This window comes from Canis lupus, chromosome 10, assembly GCF_003254725.2.
Source record: "Canis lupus dingo isolate Sandy chromosome 10, ASM325472v2, whole genome shotgun sequence".
NCBI classification, from domain to species: domain Eukaryota; kingdom Metazoa; phylum Chordata; class Mammalia; order Carnivora; family Canidae; genus Canis; species Canis lupus.
This window is the reverse complement of record NC_064252.1, coordinates 1,694,679-1,712,905: the sequence shown is the minus strand read 5'-3', so window position 1 is coordinate 1,712,905 and position 18,227 is coordinate 1,694,679. Positions and strand designations below refer to the sequence as shown.

At 37.5% G+C, this 18,227-nt stretch overlaps 1 protein-coding gene across 36 annotated transcripts in view; it reads left to right on the top strand.

Annotated features, from left to right (window-relative positions):
• The window catches only part of R3HDM2 (R3H domain containing 2), a 166,556-nt gene that overhangs the window by 93,180 nt on the left and 55,149 nt on the right, over positions 1 to 18,227 (top strand). Inside the window, exon 1 of one of the 36 annotated variants that reach the window (XM_035696362.2) lies at positions 5,989 to 6,255. The exons of 34 other annotated variants lie outside the window; for them this stretch is intronic. The gene's annotated coding sequence lies outside the window, so the exon portion shown is untranslated. Of the gene's footprint in view, positions 1 to 5,988; positions 6,256 to 12,023; positions 12,153 to 18,227 lie in introns of those variants that run through there. One more of the 36 variants, XM_035696346.2, reaches the window with a different exon arrangement.

Below are 18,227 nucleotides of genomic sequence, written 5' to 3'. Positions count from 1 at the left end.
TTCTTTATCCCTGATAATTTCTTTGCTCTAAAGTCTATTTTGTCTAATATTAATATAGCCATTCCAACTTTCTTTGGTAACTAGTTGTACAGTGCCTCTTTTTTTATCTTTTAAAATTTAAATTAGTAGAGGTGCCTGGGTGGCTCAGTTGGTTAAGCATCTGACTCTTGGTTTCAGCTCAGGTCATGAACTCACAATTGTGAGATTGAGACCCTGCATTGGGTTCCATACTCATTGTGGAGTCTGCTTCAGATTCTCTCTCCCTCTCCTTCTCTCTTTCCCTCTGCTTCTTCCCATGCTCATGCTCTCTCTTTCTCATAAAAATAAATAAATAAATAAATAAATAAATAAATAAATAAATAAATAAATAAATAAAGTCTTTAAAAATTTAAACTAACAAACTTTATTTTTTAAAGCATTTTTAGGTTTACAGAAAAATTGAGCAGAAAGCATAGAGTTCCCATATACCATCCTCCCCTAAAATACACTGTTTCTCCTAATATTTTGCATTAGGGTGATACATGTATTAAAATTGATGAACCAATATTCATACATTATTATTAAGTTAAGTCCATTATTTATATTAGGTTTAACTCTTTGTATTGTACAGCTCTGTGGGTTTTGACTAGTGGCTTTTGACTAACATGTAATGTCATGTATCCACTATTAAAGTACCATACCAAGTAGTTTATTCTATTTGCCTTCAACCTGCCTAAGTTAAAATGATTTTAACTTATATTTGACATTTCTAATATATTTGAACAACCAGTTTTCTTTTTTAAAAGATTTCATTTGGGGCACCTGGGTAGCTCATTGGTTGAGCACCTGCCTTTGGCTCAGGTCATGATCCTGGAGTCCTCGGATTGAGCCCCACATCAGGGTCCCCACAGGGAGCCTGCTTCTCCCTCTGCCTATGTCTCTGTCCCTCTGTGTGTCTCTCATGAACAAATAAATAAATCTTTTTTAAAAAATCAAAGATTTTAATTATTTATTTGAAAAAGAGTGCACACAAACAGGGTAAGGGGTGGGAAAGGGGAGGCAGTCTCCCTGCTGAGCAGGGAACCCAAGGCAGGGCTCCATCCTAGGATCCTGAGATCATGACCTGAGCCGAAGGCAGATGCCTAACCAACTGAGCTACCCAGGCATCTCTGAACAACCTGTCTTTTAATTGGCATTTTTAGACCATTTACATTTAATGTAATTTTTGATATGTTTAGATTTAAGTCTGCTATCTTACTGTTTTTTTGTTCTTCCTATTTTTAATCCTCTTATGATATCCTTTTCCTACCTTTTCAGTCATTTGAACCTTTTGTGATACTCTATTTTAATCATTTAAATTCATCTATTAGATTTTGACTGTACCTTTTTATGTAGATTTTATTGGTTGCTCTAGGCATCTCTTTTTCTCAATACACACACCTCACTTTTTTTTAAGATTATTTATTTATTTATTTATTATTTATTTATTTATTTATTTATTTATTTATGAGAGACACAAAGAGAGAGGCAGAGACATAGGCAGAGGGAGAAGCAGGCACCCCGTGGGGAACCCAATGTGGGACTCAATCCCAGGACCCCAAGATCACGACCTAAGCCAAAAGCAGGTCCTCAACCACTGAATCACCCAGGCGTCCCCACACCTAACTTTTAATGGTGTACTTAGAATTAATACTTTGCCATTTTAGGTAGAATGTTGAAACCTTACCACCATATGGGTTCCTGTACTATCTCCCCTTAATGTTATAGTTGTCCTATCTATAACATTTATTGACATGCAGTGAAAATTCCGTTAAATCATCGTACATTTTTTTGTTTGCAAGCATCAAACATTTCACTTCAAAGAATTCAAGAGGAGAAAAATGTATTATATGTAATGAAATATTTAGCATTTATATTTTTCTTTGTTAATGGTGTTCCAAGATTAGTTGTATTATTCCTCATCTTTCTTTTTTTTTTTTTTTTTTATTCCTCATCTTTCTGAAGAACTTTCTTTTGGCCATTCTTTTAGAATAGATCTGTTAGCAATGAATTTTCTTAGTTTTCCCTTGTCTAAGAAAGTTTTTTTTTTTTTTAAAGATTTTATTCATTTATTCATGAGAGACAGAGAAAGAGAGAGAGAGAGAGGCAGAGACATAGGCAAAGGGGATCACTCCCTGAACCAAAGGCAGATGCTCAACCGATGAGCCACCAGGTATCCCATGAGAAAATCTTTATGTCCTCTTCAGTCCTGAAGAATATTTTTTTCTGGATATAGAAAGCTGTATTTCCTTTCAGCACTTTAAAAATGTTGTTTTATTTCCTTCTAGTCCCCTTTCTGATGAGAAATATAAAGGCATTCAGATCATTGTTTCCTTAATAGGGTAACACATCATTTTTCTCTCCTTGCTTTGCTTTCAAGATTTATTTTTTTCTTTGTCTTTAGTTTTTAGCTGTGAGATTATTATGACTCCAGGAGTGGATTTTGTTTTACTTATTGTATTTATGAATTGCTGAGCTTCTTGACTCTATATATGTTTATGTCTTCTGTCAAATTTGTAAAGTTTTTAATCATTATTTCTTCACATATTTCACTGGACTCTGTTTCTTCTCTCCTTTTAGGATATTGATGGCCCAAAATTAGATATTTTGGTATTGCCCTACAGATCTTTGATGATTTGTTCTTTGTATTTCCTCCCGTGTTTTTTCTCTTTATTGTTCACATTTGATGTTAATTTCTTTTTTTTTTTTAATTTTTATTTATTTATGATAGTCACAGAGAGAGAGAGGCAGAGACACAGGCAGAGGGAGAAGCAGGCTCCATGCACCAGGAGCCTGATGTGGGATTCGATCCCGGGTCTCCAGGATCGCGCCCTGGGCCAAAGGCAGGCGCCAAACCGCTGCGCCACCCAGGGATCCCTTGATGTTGATTTCTATTTGATCTTGCTGTTGAGATTTGACCTGTCTTCAATTTTATCTGTATTCAGTTTGAATTTGATCTTTCTGAAAATTAACTGGATTCTTCTGTCATTTCTGTTCTGCTACTGAAACCATGAAGTATTTATATTTTGGTTGTTATATTTTTCAGTTCTAGAATTTCCATTTGGTTCTTCTTTATATCCTCTATTTTTTCTTAAAATATTCTATCTTGCTATTAGTTTCAAGAATATTTCCCTAATTATTTAGAGAAAGACTTACTTTTCTTTTTTAATAGAAGAAAGTTACTGTTTCAATCATGGATAGGGATATTAGGTATTATTAGGTCAATATAGGCATTTATTATGCTTAAACATAATTGTCAGGTGACAGATTATCTTTCTAGCTCTACAAAGTCTTTTTGAAAAAAAATTTTTTAAGAGAATTTAGTTATCCATTCATGAGAAACACACAGAGAGGCAGAGACATAGGCATAGGGAGAAGCAGGCTCCCATAGGGAGCCTGATGTGGGACTCAGTCCCAGGACCCCAGGATCATGACCTGAGCTAAAGGCAGTTGCTCAACCACTGAGCCACCCAGCTGCCCTGAATACTTTTTTTTTTTTTAATTTAAGTGTAGTTGACACACAGTGTTACATTAGTGTGAAGTGTACAACATAGTGATTTGTCTACACATTTTATGCAGCTGTTGGAGCATTTTTATAATAGCTATTTTAATAGAGGTCAGATTTCCTATATTTGTGTCATCTCAGTGTTATATCTGGTCCTCTCTTTTCCTATGCAAATTGAAATTCATTCTTTCTTTCTTTCTTTCTTTCTTTCTTTCTTTCTTTCTTTCTTTCTCTCTCTCTCTCTCTCTCTCTCTCTCCTTTCTTTCTTCTTTCTTTTCTTTGCTTTGCTTTGCTTTGCTTTGCTTTGCTTTGCTTTTTGTATGCCAAGTAATTTTTGAATTGTATCCTGGAAAATACGAATATTATGTTACAAGGTTCTGGGTCTGGTTTAAATGCCATGGTGAACATTGACTTTTATTTTAGCACATATCTGAACTGGTTAGTTTCAGCTTGCAGGTTCTGTCCAGCCTTCAGTGTATGGTGATTTCAAAGTCATTTGAGTTTTCTTTTTTTTTTTTCTTTTTTTTTTTTTTTTTTCATTTGAGTTTTCTAAGCTTTTGCAGTGCTATTTAGATTTTTTGGCAGGTGCACTAACCATTAACCCATCTGGGACTTGACCATTGGTTATTTCATAGTTCAGAGTGGCTTTCTTAGGAGATACATGCTGAATTATTTAATGTGTAAAAGGTCATTATGAAAACATATCAAATATCTCTGAAAAAAATTGCATACATGGATGTATACACACATATATACTAAACCTGTATATGAATCTAGGTAGCTATTGTACTAGTTTTGCAAATTCTCTGTATGTTAGAAATTTCTCAAAAATTTGGAAGCAAAAAAGAAATGTAGGTCAAAAACATGCCATTCCTCTGGTTAAGAACCCCCAGTGGCCTCTCAAGTGAGATTGCCTCTTTAAATGTAAAAGCCAGATTTCTGTCAATGGTCTCTGGCCATTCAGGATCAGCTTTCTAACCCCCTAATCATCTCTCATCTCTTTCAGAGTAAAAGCTAGATCTTTTTTTTTTTTTTCCTGTTTGACCCTTAATGAATCTATCTCATATTCCTAGAGCTTATCATAGAGTCTGGCCCATAGTAAGAACACAGGCACACAACAAATATATTTTTGAATGAATGACTAGTTGTCTTTGTGACAGATTTTATTGTTTTCCTTGGGATGCCTAGACTCAACCCATATATTATTTTGTGCTACTGAAGACCTTGTACCACTTGTACTGTCCATTAGTTCCTGTAGCAATAGAGATTATTACAACCTTTCCTTGGGCTCTTAAAAATCAGGACCTGAGGTCACTTACATGTCTTCTGTCTTGGAGCCATGCATACTTTTTCTTTTTAAAGATTTTTATTTATTTATTTTTAGAAAAAGAGCACTAGTGGGGGGGAGGAACAGAGGGAGGGGGACAAGCAGACTCCCTCCTGAGTGCAGAGCCAGGAGCTGGAGAAGGGCTCCATCCCAAGATCCTGAATTCATGACCTGAGCTGAAACCAAGAGTCTTGTTTTTAAAGATTTTTTTTTTAATTTTTTAAATTTATTTATGATAGTCACAGAGAGAGAGAGAGAGAGAGAGGCAGAGACACAGGCAGAGGGAGAAGCAGGCTCCATGCATCGGGAGCCCGACGTGGGATTCGATCCCGGGTCTCCAGGATCGCGCCCTGAGCCAAAGGCAGGCGCCAAACTGCTGCGCCACCCAGGGATCCCAAGAAACCAAGAGTCATGTTTAACCGACTGAGCCACCAAGGTGCCCCAGAGCCATTACTCTTTTTTTCAGGTGTCTTTTGTACCACTTCCTTTTTGTTATCTCCTTTTTGTTATTTATCCTCATCCACATTCTTACACTCTATTCTTATCCTTTTTCATCAGTTTTATCAGTAAAATGCCTTCACAGTTTCCTCATTCTCCCATTTTATAGCCAAAATCTCTTCTTCCATCCTTTTGGAGACACATATGGAAGGAGGAACAGATAGCTACTAGTATTCTGTGTTGCCTACCTTCTTCCCCCAAGTGGAAAATGATTTGACAAATATAGCTCACTGGAAAGAAAATCCTCTGTTTCTAGGTTTTGTCTTTATTTCTGAAGTCTAGCCTAGTAGCTTTTAAGCAAAGACCATTGCTCTGTCCTTAGTCATTTTACAGGTGAGAAAAAGGTAAAGTAGATTTAAAAGTGAACTTCCAACTCCATACATATCTGCAACTCATTATTCTTATTTAATAAGACTTTATTTTGGCATCTCTACATATGCAGCAGGAAGGAACTGCTGCTGTGTCTTTAAAAGCTATCCTCAGAGCAGTGTGGAGGCAGGCATGTCACCGAAGTGCTTGAATGAGAGCGAAAAGAGGAGTTGGGAGGGGATGCTCTTGCAGCCTGCCTCTGTGTGTGTGTGTGTGTGTGTGTGTGTGTGCGCGCGCGCGCGCGCGTGTGAGGTGTGACTGTTGGCAGAGCTCTAGGTGACATCTCTTTGAACAGCTGGGCCGTGGTCTGCTTCAGAGCTGCTTGTCGGAGCAATTAGCCTGCTGGAGACGCAGCAGCAAGGATCAGTAGCATTTCATTCAAGGGTGAAGGGGGCGGGAGGGTACCGTGGGCGAGGGAAGAGGCACAGGTTTCCCAGAAGAAATTTCTTCCTGCAAAATTCCGGCAGAACAGATCTTACAATGAGGTCTCCATTAATAATGTGAGCTTGCTGTTGGTTTAAGTGCAGATCCATCTGGGGTGAGTTTTGGATAATTTTTTTTCTTTATATAAAAGTCCTTGAACTCCATAGACTGGGTAGGGAAGAAGCTAGAGAAATAGATACCTTTTTTTATCTTGGTCAATTTAACTGTATAATACACTAGGAAATTAGAGAATTACCAAATGTTGAGTTTTGTGGGCATTTTCATTTGCTGATTTTTACCTTTAAAATGTTTTAAAAATTAGGTTTGCCAGAACTTTCATTGTATTCAGATTCTACCTCTTTCATGGCTATTTCAAGTGATGCTTCATTCAGATTTAGCTTATGAGAATAGTGGTGATTTCTGTTCCTTTGGTGATGCTGTTGACGCACATTGCAGGAAGCAGGGAATCCCCTATAAATATCCTTCACTGTGTCATTCCACAGCTATCCACACCCGGCTGGTGAATATGTCTCTGTGTCCTATGTCTTTATGTAACTGCCCCCTAGTCTTTAACTGTGAAGATAAGAAATATGTCGCCTTTGCTGTGTCTAGGAACCTTTTTTTTGATTATGAACATCTAGGAAGAATTTGTTCAGCCTTTTTACTGAAACGTGCCTTTTGACATATTGAGCTTTATCATAAGAATTTCCTGTGGGTTTATTGCTTCTTATTTTGGATTACTTGTTTCTTGTAATTGGCTTATTTTTGTTTGCTGGCCTTGGTTTCTAAAGAGTGCGGAGATGGGATTCCCTCTGCCTCCAGTGACGTAGTGATTTTGTTTGCAGTCTTTTTTCTTCTGAGAGGGAGGGGATAGAGAGAAAGAAGAAGAAAATCCATCGGAAGCGGTGCGTTCTCCCATCTATGCCTTGATGATAACTGGGTTCTACTGAACAGAGCGGAAGCCAAAATGGGATGTTGTTAAGGATAGCAATGCTATTTGTTTGTTTCCTTTTAGAATAGATTGGGGCCAAAGTAGGGACTGCTGAAGCATAGTGCCTGAATTAACCCTATATGTCCTGCTGCTATTGAATTTTACCTAATTGCTTTTTTAAAATATGGAATGCGAAAGGGCTCATAAGCAGGTTTCTGGAACCTAGCATCCATGAGTAATTCTAGGTTGAGCATTAGAATTTGGAATTTTTCTACCTTATTGGCACTGGTCCTCGGCAGGCAGTTTGTATGCTGTTTCTCAGACTTCAAAAATGGGTAGTTGGATGAAATTTCTTGCCTCTGTAGTTAGACTGAAAGTCTCATTTTGAATGTATGGAGCTAAAGCAAAGTTTTAGGAAGAAATTGTCAGATACCTTCTTGGGTATGAATCTAACTTACCCTTTTCAGGATTAAGTATCTGAGCTTCTAGTTCTTTTTTATGCAACTCCATTTTAATACCACTGATCTCTGGAGGGCTGCCTGCAGAGGTCAGTGTAAAAAATCCAGTAGACTAGAGCCCAGGAAAATTTCAGGTTTGCCTGTCTGGATGTGTTTGGGTAACATGTGGAAAAGAACCTTTAAGAACTTGCTGGCTTGTTTTCTGTCCTGAAATTCTTTTCTGTTCTGTGCTTTTCGTTTATTCTAAGTTCTGTGTATAAAGTGAAAAGAGTAATGTCTGCTAGACTTATATTCAGTCCTATTTTTTATGGTAGTTCAAATATATCCATATTATCAAATTACTATAGAGACATAAATATTTCAAACTAACAAAATTAAAATTTTATTTGGAGAGAAGTGGGGGAGAAGAAGAAAGATAATCCTAGGGTAAACTTAGAGCATTCTAGAAAAATAACTTATTTTGAAGTTTGCCAGACATTGGAGCTAAAAGAGAAATTCCACCACATCCTTGCATCTCCGTATTGCAACAAATATGTGGATAATTTCTTGCTAGCTTTTCAGGAAACCCCTGTGGTGGACAGCCCTTATTAATCGTTGCTGGGAGACTGCTCTGACGTCATTGGGAGCAGTTCCCCGTCTGCAGGGAGGACAGGAATAGCCATAGAGGGGGAAGAAAACTGCTGTGAAATTAAAAGATGACGGTTTCGTTAACTTGGTTTCTCTTCCATTTGGGAGTGGGTGGGATCTACCTAAGTCTTTCTTAAATGTTTCAGTCATTAGCAGTGGAAAAATTACTAAGAGATCTTTTTGTTTCTAGTGAAAGTGCCTTCTTTTTCATCTTTGTTTTCTAACTATCAAGGTTTTGGAAAAGGTCAAGGCAAGAAAAGCTGTTGAAAGGTATTGGAGAAGTAAGATTTCAGTTTCTTTTTATCCTTCCTTTCTTTTCTCACTTTTTCTTTTTTTAAAGGGGGAGGAATAGGTCAAGAACTGCTTTTGCAAAAGGTGTCTACTGTCACCCTATTTGGGGTAATGTAAAATGTGATATATGTTGAAAGAACTTGCTGGCAAAATTGATAGAGACTATTTCTGTGCCTAAAACTTTATACGTATTTTTCTCGGATGTTCTCTCCTATCCTACTGACTCCCAAGCCTGTCAGGAGCTTTTTTTTTTTTTTTTTTTCTTTTTTCTTTTTTAAAGGTATGTGTTTAAATGCTTGGACTCTGGATTTAGGCTGCCTGAGCTCAAATCCCAGCTATGCCAATTGCTGGTTCTCTGACCTTGGACATATTGCTTAACCTCTCCTTTTCTACATATGTAAAATATATGAAATGAAGAGAATAACAGTATCCACTTCTTAGGGTTGTTTTAAGGCTTAAAAGAGTTAATGCATGTAAAGCCTTTAAGATAGTTCCTGGTCATCTTTAAAGCTTACTTAGCATTAGCCATTAATAATGTTTAGAAATTAAACAGGGATGTACCATTTATATCTTAAGATCACCAGTATTTTTTGAGGAAGCTAGAAGTGATTTTTTTTAAATTTTTTTTATTTATTTATGATAGTCACACAGAGAGAGAGAGAGAGAGAGAGGCAGAGACATAGGCAGAGGGAGAAGCAGGCTCCATGCACCGGGAGCCTGACGTGGGATTCGATCCCGGGTCTCCAGGATCGCGCCCTGGGCCAAAGGCAGGCACCAAACCGCTGCGCCACCCAGGGATCCCTAGAAGTGATTTTAAAGCCATGTAGGATAGTATTTTTTTGAGGAAGCTAGAAGTGATTTTAAAGCCATTTAGGATACTGAGGTTTTTTTTTTTTTTTTTTTTTTTTTTTTTTTTTGGATACTGAGTTTTTTTAAAAGACTATAATATAATTTAAATATAATCTAAATATTTAAGGTTAAAATTAACACAGTTGATCCTTTTAGGAAGTATCTTCTCTAATTTGATACTTATTACTTGAGGCCAAATTGAACGTTTTAAGTCAGATTAATAGCTCTCTTTTTCTTTCCTTGGCCATCATTCATCTTTTGACTTCTGTAGATGATGGTTGGTTGCTTTTTTTATTTTTTGTTTTGTGTTTACTTTGTACTGTTGGTTCTGATGTACTTAAAAAAAAAAATCTTAGGACACTTGCCTTTATTGTCCACCTCTGAAACTTTGTATCCTCTGCTTTCTCTGAGTTGATGAAGTAGTATTCCGCCTCCATATATTTATGAGAGTGTAAGATTTATATAAAGCACTAAATAGAAAGAATCCTTAAATTCACAAGCTTAAAAACTCTAGGATCTGAGGTGCCTAGCTGGCTCAGTCAGTCGAGCATGTAACTCTTGATCTCATGTCATGAATTCAAGACCCATGTTGGGCATAGAACTCACTTTAAAAAAAAAATCTAAGATCTTAAATTGACCAAATGTCAAATTACAAACAAATACTGAGATATTCAATGTCTCTATTCCCTTTTACTTTCTTATAGTTTCATATTAAAGACTTAGAGAGTTTTTCTTTTGTGGTTTTTGAAGCTTCATCTTTTGGACCTCTCTCTAATATCTAGATGTACTCACAGGAGCTAATAGGTGGTATAAAACATTAACATGAAAGAGAATATTTCCCTGTGTGACTTCTTATCCTTTCCTCCCTTTTTTGGGGTGAGGGGACAGAGGGAGAGGGAGAGAGAGAGAGAGAGAGAGAGAGAATGAATCTTAAGCAGGCTCCCCTCCTATCACAGAGCCTGACACAGGGCTCTATTTCACAACTCTGAGATCGTGACCTCAGCTGATATCAACCTTAACCAATTCAGCTAGTCAGACACCCCTTTTCTTCCCTATTAATTTTCTTAGGCCAGTGAGTCTAAAAGAATACAGGGTAGGGATCCCTGGGTGGCGCAGCGGTTTGGCGCCTGCCTTTGGCCCAGGGCGCGATCCTGGAGACCCGGGATCGAATCCCACGTCGGGCTCCCGGTGCATGGAGCCTGCTTCTCCCTCTGCCTGTGTCTCTGCCTCTCTCTCTCTCTGTGACTATCATAAATAAATAAAAATTAAAAAATTAAAAAAAAAAAGAATACAGGGTATATATCTTTTCTAGTGGAATATATAGGAGAGGAGATTTAATATTACTAAAATGGGGCATGAGTTGAAGAAAAGTAAAAAGCACGACTGGGTAAATATCTAACTTAAAGTCCAGGCACTGTCATAGGATGTGCTAAATGGGCATTATATGTTCCTGGAGGAACAGTTGAAAAGCGCTATAATTACATAGTGTGGCTATCCTTGCTTCTACTAACTGGAGTGAACTAAGGAAGAAATTTTTTACCTCCAAAACTCATGAATGTATTTATTCTAGGGAATTGATAAGAAATATGAATAAAGTTTTAAGTATAAAGATATTCATCACAGCATTATTTTATTATAAAAATTAACAGCATCCTAACTATCCAATAGTAGGGAAATGGTTAAAAATTATGGTACATGTGGTGTACTGGCTGGCTCAGTCAGTTAGAGCATGCCACTCTTAATCTTGGGGTTGTGAGTTTGAGCTCCACTTTGGGTGTAGAGATTAGTTAAAAATGAAATTTTAAAAATTATGATAACTATATATAGTGGAATATTAGATAGCTATTAAAATAACTTAAAAGTAATAATAGAGAAAATGGTTACAGTTGGTTTTGGGGGTGGTCACAGTTTTAGTAGTAAGAGAAATCATAGTATAAAGATGTTCTGTATAAAGTATACTATATAAAAATATTTAGATATGGAAATATATACAATGTGGATATGAATTCCATACAAATATGGAAACAAAATTTAGAAAAATTTATCTGAAAACAGTTATTAATAGAACTTATCTCTTAATTATAGATTATGGTTGATTTTTCTTTTCTTTTTGTGTGTTTTCTGTAAGTATAAAGTTTATAATACTTTCTGATCTTAAAATGAGGATGAAAAATATTTAATCCTTACTGTTAGTACCTGAAAGTAAATTTTCAGACTGTGTTAAAGTGAAGATAAATGTGGTAACTTATATAAATTCCTGAGTATAGTGTTTGGAACACAGTAGGTACACAATAAATGAGAGCTGCTATGGCTGTTGTTGGAAATTGAGGAAGATGGCTTCCTTTGACCAGAGCCCAGGGCGGTCATACTAAGAAAATAGCCTATTCATGCAACTTCTTGTGCTTCTGAGGTCAGTAAATATGCTGTGTTTCTATATGTACTGGCCCAGGATCTTAAAAAAAAGGCGGGGAGAGTTGTAGGACTGGAGTAAAATGTTTGGGTTTTCTGTTATGAAGGTATAAAGGAAACTGATGTAAAGAGAAACCTAGGAGTGATTTTTTTTTTCTTTTGGCAGTGATTTCTTTTTTTATTTTTGATATTATTTATGATTCCCATGACAAGTTACATTTTACCTCTTTTCTGGGTTGTCTCCTTAACAACCTTAATATCTCTTTAATTCTTGGGAAATTTGAAACAGTGTAACAGGAAACATTTTTTCTGTTCTAGGAATTTCTGGAACTCTGTCTATTGCTTCTCATGTTAGTCTGCTCTTATGGGTCCGTTGGAACTCAGTGCTGACAAAAGAGATGTAGACTTCCATCTACTTTGGACTTATTTGGGAACTGAGATGTGCATGTAAGAAACTGTATTCAGCATGTAAAAAACATACTGGAAATATACATGTAGGTGGCTATTTTTAGTGGGCATTAGTGTCAGATTTTTTTTATCATTTGAGTGTTCTTCATAAGCTATCCTTATTAATAATAAGTGACTTGTACAAGAAATACATGTTTATTAGTCACAGAAAGAATGATTGTGGTGTCTTGCTGTGGCTTTTGTGTCTGAAACCAGTCTCCTATAATGCACGATAATACAAATGTACTTCATGCTACTGAACTATATACTTAAAAATGAATAAAATGATAATTTTTATGTCGTGTGTATTTAGCACAACTAAAACAAAACAAAAATGAGCCAGATGAAAATGCAGAATTTCCAAGCTAATTTTGACCCTTGACTGTTCAGATTCTACTTCTCAGCGTTCACTTACCACCATATACCACAAGGTGGGGACCAAAGTTGCTTGTTGCATCCGGAGATATTGTATCAGTTATTGGTGAAAAGCATGCCAGGAAAGCAGAATACCTTGTAATATGTTAGGTGGATTTTAGAATTTTAATGAGCACCACTGAGGAGAATGATGGGTTGTTTCAGTCTAGTCTCCTTATCTAGTTTGTAATTATCTTGTTTCCTCTTTGCTTCAAGGAAGTCTATAGCTGAGGGAGAAGGAATGGGGGCATATGGTACGTGAAGAGAAAATGTATTATTTCCTCATTTGGACATGGCAGTTTTTTCCTTTAAGCATAGTGGAGGGTGGTAGGGGCTGGGAATATAGAGAAGAAGACAGACATATAGAATTTGAAGGACTGTATGAGCTGTGATTTGCAAAATATGGAAAATAAGGACTTGAGATCTATAAGTTTTGAGGCTTATTTTAACAGTTCAAAAAAAATTATGTGAAAAGGTTAGCTGTCTTAAGTTAAAGCTTTTAGCTCTCCCTGTGTGTTGTGGCATCAGAATCTTCAATACCATAATTTCAGCTGGGCAGCACTCCTTAATACTAATCCTCAATTTATCTTGGTGTAGGTTTTTCACAGTTCAAGGATCCCTGAATTTCTCTACTGAAATTAAACAAGGGAAAATTTCTGGAGTTTTTGGGATCCCTTATTATTTGCATAGATTCATTGTCATTGCTATTCATTCTTTCTCCCCACTATTCATTTTTAGCGTATCAGAATGGCAGAGTTTCTTATTTGTCTGTAGAGACTATTTTTTGACAGTATTTGCAGCAGTTTCTGTGGAAAATGCTTTATTTAAAAAAAAAAAAAGGCAGAAGGAAATCTTGTCTTGTAGCTCTTAGTGATAGAGCCTGTTGCCATGGAGTCCTGGATCAGATTGGCTGACCTGGGGACCAATGAGCAGATAGAACATAAACACATCATCATTTAACCTTGCAGAATTCATGTATTCAATGATATATGACATTAACACCATAACTGTATATAGAGCTGGGAAATAAAATGTTTCAAGAATGGTATAAGGTGTTTTTTTCTTCTCTTTGAAAATTTGCAGCTTAATATAAACACTGTAATGATACATTATATTCTTCATATGATTTGATTGGAAGAAAATATGGTGGGCAACACCTATCACCTATTTGTGAATCAAGCTGCTGCTGAATAATTGAACTTAGGCCAGCTCTAAGTGAAACTCTGGCCTTCTATACCAGAGGAAATTTGTCTTTATATCTTGAGGTGCCTTTATTATTTTTAGCTTTAAAAGCTGAGTCCGAAATTGACAACTTTTTTCTTACTTGCTTTTTCCTTGTTCTCTTCTGCTCTGATACGGTAACATGGTAGATCCCTATCAGTGTTATATTGGCACTCTATTTGTGCAGAATTAGAGAATTAGCTGGGAGTTGCTTCTGTGTTTTCCATCTTCACTTTCCTAGCTTGATTGACGTAGGTCTGGGAGATTTCACTCAGCTCAATGTTATATAGTTCCTTGTTATAGTAGATCATGGCATGTATTTTCTCCTGTACCTATTGCTTTGGAGAATGAGAGTGAGTCATTCATACCAAGAAAATTCCCCCTCTAGATCTTATAAATGAAAGAAGAATACTGTGTTCCTCTTCTTACATTTTACATCAAAGATAATTGAGAAAGTATGGTAGGTCTTGTTCTCCTCTCCTGTAGTGCTTCCATACTTGACTATTTACAGATTTAAAGGACTGAAAGAGGGATCCCTGGGTGGCGCAGCGGTTTGGCGCCTGCCTTTGGCCCAGGGCGCGATCCTGGAGACCCGGGATCGAATCCCACATCGGGCTCCCGGTGCATGGAGCCTGCTTCTCCCTCTGCCTGTGTCTCTGCCTCTCTCTCTCTCTCTCTATGTGACTATCATAAATAAATAAAATTTAAAAAAAAAAAAAAATAAAATAAAGGACTGAAAGAGACCTAAAGAGGTCCATGAATTTGTTCTCCTCTTTTGAGGTATTTGCATCTCTTTGAATGATATGTGAACTTTTCATTATACTGTTGCTTTCTGTGTCAGAGGAAGAAAACAAACTTCAGATTTATCTGTTACGCAAAGAAAAGCAAAAAGTTTGTTTGGTGTCTAATTAAATAACTTTTTGTTGAGGAGACCTTAGGGGAGTCGGATAAGAAGTATTTGGGGTTTTGTAATTTTAGGTTTTTAAAAATATTTTATTTATTTATTCATGAAAGACACAGAGAGAGAGGCAGAGGGAGAAGCAGGCTCCATGCAGGGAGCCTGACGTGGGACTCGATCCCGGGTCTCCAGGACCACGCCGTGGGCTGAAGGTGGCACCAAACCGCTGAGCCACTTGGGCTGCCCTGTAATTTTAGTTATTGTGACCAGAGAAAGGCTCACTGAGATGGCATTTCAGTAAAGACCTGAAGAGACTAAGCAAGCAATGCTGTTATCTGGAAAACGATCACTCCAGGCTGAAGGAACGAACAGCAAAAATAATCAGTAAAGTGGGATTAGGGCATAGGGAGGAGCTAGTATGGCTGGACCTGCAAAAGTGGGGTTCAGGGTCAGGCAGTAGTAAGGATGGGGTCAGAGGGCCAACTGGTAGTAGATTATTTAAGTTTTGTAGGTCATTTTAAGAACTTTGGCTTTTGCTCTGAGTGAGATGGGGAGCCGTTGGATGGTTTTAAGCAAAGGTGTAACATGATCTGAAATGTTTTTTCACAATCACTCTGGCTGCTGCGTTTAGAAAATACTGTAGGGGAGCAAGATTGGAAGTAAGAGACCAGTTAGAAAATTATTATAATCATTCCACTGAGAAAGATGGCAGCTTGGACCAGCGTGGTAGCAGCAGACGTGTGAGAAGTGATCAGATTTTGGATGTACTTTGAAATTAGAGTCCGTGAGATTTGCTCTCTGATCACTTTGATCTTCAGTTCATTCTTCCATAAAAAAGGAACAATAATACCTGCTTGTAAAGTGTCTAGCTCTGTGCACACAACAGAGTGCTGAGTGATAAGCATTCCAGAAGAGAGGGCTCCTAAGGGTCTGTGTCATCCAACATTGGGTACATCTGACCAGCCATCATGGGTCACAGTCTGCAGAGCTGGCCACCCTTCAGTGATTGATGTGTTGCTTTGGGCCTACACCTGCAGCTATATCAAAACATTGGAATTCTTTCTTTTGGAAGAGCATTTACCTAAATTGACTTTAAAAAAAAAAAAAAACACACACACAGTTCTTAACATATCAAAGTACCAAGGAAAATACGAAGCCAACAGAAACGGGTAAATAAAATTTTCCTTCTTTTTTTTTTGCAGTCTTTTACTGTCTACTTAACATTAAAATAGATAAGAATCTCCTCTATACAGGATAACATGGCTTCTGTACTGATTGGGAAAAGAATGTATCCAAGATGCCAATTCTGAGTGGAAATATGTTCATTTGTATGAGAAAAAAGTACCAGTGAACAGCAAGGGAAAGAGGTCTCTCAGTTATCGTTCCCTCCCTTCTTTAATGTGGAATAACATTTGCTGAGCATCTGTGTGTGCAGGAACATCGCATTTGTTATCTCACATGTTTTTTCAATGGCTTTGTGAGGTACGTATCATGCTAATCTTACGAATGAGGAGGCTGAGGCTCAGTAGCGTGATTACTAAGTTGTGGAAACAGGACTCTCGTAGCCAAATTCATGTCAAACTATAAAGTTCATAGATTTATCCACTACAGCATGCTTGCTCCATTCTACACTCTGGAGATTGAATGATCTTTATTTTGATGGGCGCTGCCCCTAACTCACCCTATTATTTTCAGCCTTTTCCTTGCAGCAGGAAGGAATTAGTATTAAAGCACAAGGGTGATGCTCTTATATTCTTCATAAAATGCCAACTTTTGGAGTCTCTGGCTGGCTCAGTTAGTAGAGCATGCGACCCTTCACATTGGGGTTATGAGTTCAAGCCCTATGTTGGCTGTAGAGATTACTTAAAAATAGAATTTTTTTTTTAAATGGCCAACTTTTTCTAATTTTACTTCTTCCCTTCCAAGTACATGTAAGCTTCAGAGTGTTGCTGCAGGATTCTTGCTTTTAGAAATTGAGGAATTACTGTTTTTATCAGAATTACTTTGTGTGTTGTGTGCACATGCACATACCTAAATATATCTTTAATAAGAGTAAAGTGTATTTTTCTCACAATCAGGAAATCTAGAGATAGTCCAGTTTGGGAATATTCTAGTCAAAGATCCGGATTTCTTTTGTCTGTTGCCTCATGATCTATAGTTTTCAATCCTAGTATCATCTCACAGTCCCAGATGGGGACTTAAATGCCTCTACATTTAAGCCAGCAGGAATTAAGAATAAATAAAGAAGGGCTACCCTCTTCCTCTAAGGCTACTTCATAGAAGTTGTATTTACTACTTGGATTAATTTCGTACAGTTACCATAACAAATTACCACAGACTGGATGGCTTAAACAACTGAAATCTATTTTCTCAGTTCTAGAGGCTAGATATCCACAATCAAGGTATTGGTAGATTTGATTTCTCCAGAAGTCTCTCTCCTAGGCTTGCAAGTGGCCACCTTCTTATATCATCACGGTTTTTCCTCTGCCCATGTATCTCTGATGTCTCTTCGTGTGTCTAAATGTCCTCTTCTTCTTTTTTTAAAATATTTTATTTATTTATTTGACAGAGAGCATAAGCATTGGGAGCCGCAGGCAGAGAGAGAGGGAGAAGCAGACTCCCCACAGAGCAGGGGAGCCCAATGTGGGGCTCAATCCCAGGACACTGGGATCATAACCTGAGCCGAAGACAGATGTTTAACAACTGAGCTACCCAGGTGCCCCTAAATTTCCTCTTCTTATAAAGCTATCGGTCAAATTAGATTACCCCCCACACCCTCATTTTAATTTAATCACCTCCTTAAAGACCCCCATCTCCAAATACATTCACATTCTGAGATATGACGGGTTAGGACTTCAGCTTACAAATTTGAAGGGGGACACAGTTGAATTCATAACACTACTTATGTCTCATGGACTAGAACTTAGTCACTTGATCATATTTAGCTACACTGGAGGTTGGAATATGTGTAGCTTTTTTCCAGGCAGCCATGTACCCAACTAAAAACCAGTAAATTTTTAAAAAGATTTTATTTATTTAATTGAGAGAGAGAGAGAATGCGCGTGTGTGAGCCGTGGGTAGAGGGAGAGGGAGGAGCAGGCTCCCTATTGAGCAGGGAGTCCACAAGGGCTCAATCCCAGGACCCTGGGATTATGACCTGAGCCAAAGGCAGATGCTTAAATAACTGAGCCACCCGGGCGCCCCCTAAAAACCAGTAGTCCTATTAAGGAAGAAGTAATTGGGGATGCCTGGATGGCTCAGTGGTTGAGCATCTATCTGCCTTCCGCTCAGGGCATGATCCCAGTCCAGGGATCGAGTCTCGCATTGGGCTCCCTGCAAGGAGCCTGCTTTTCCCTCTGTTTATGTCTCTGCCTGTCTTCTCTGTGTCTCTCATGAATAAATAAAATAAAAAAGGAAGAGGTAATTGGATATCGTGGAGTAAATAACAGACTCTCCTTTGCAGCAGAAGCTTAAACAATAATGATTCTTAACGGTTTCCAGTTCCTTCATATGAAATTAGATTGTTCTTTTTTCATTTCCCT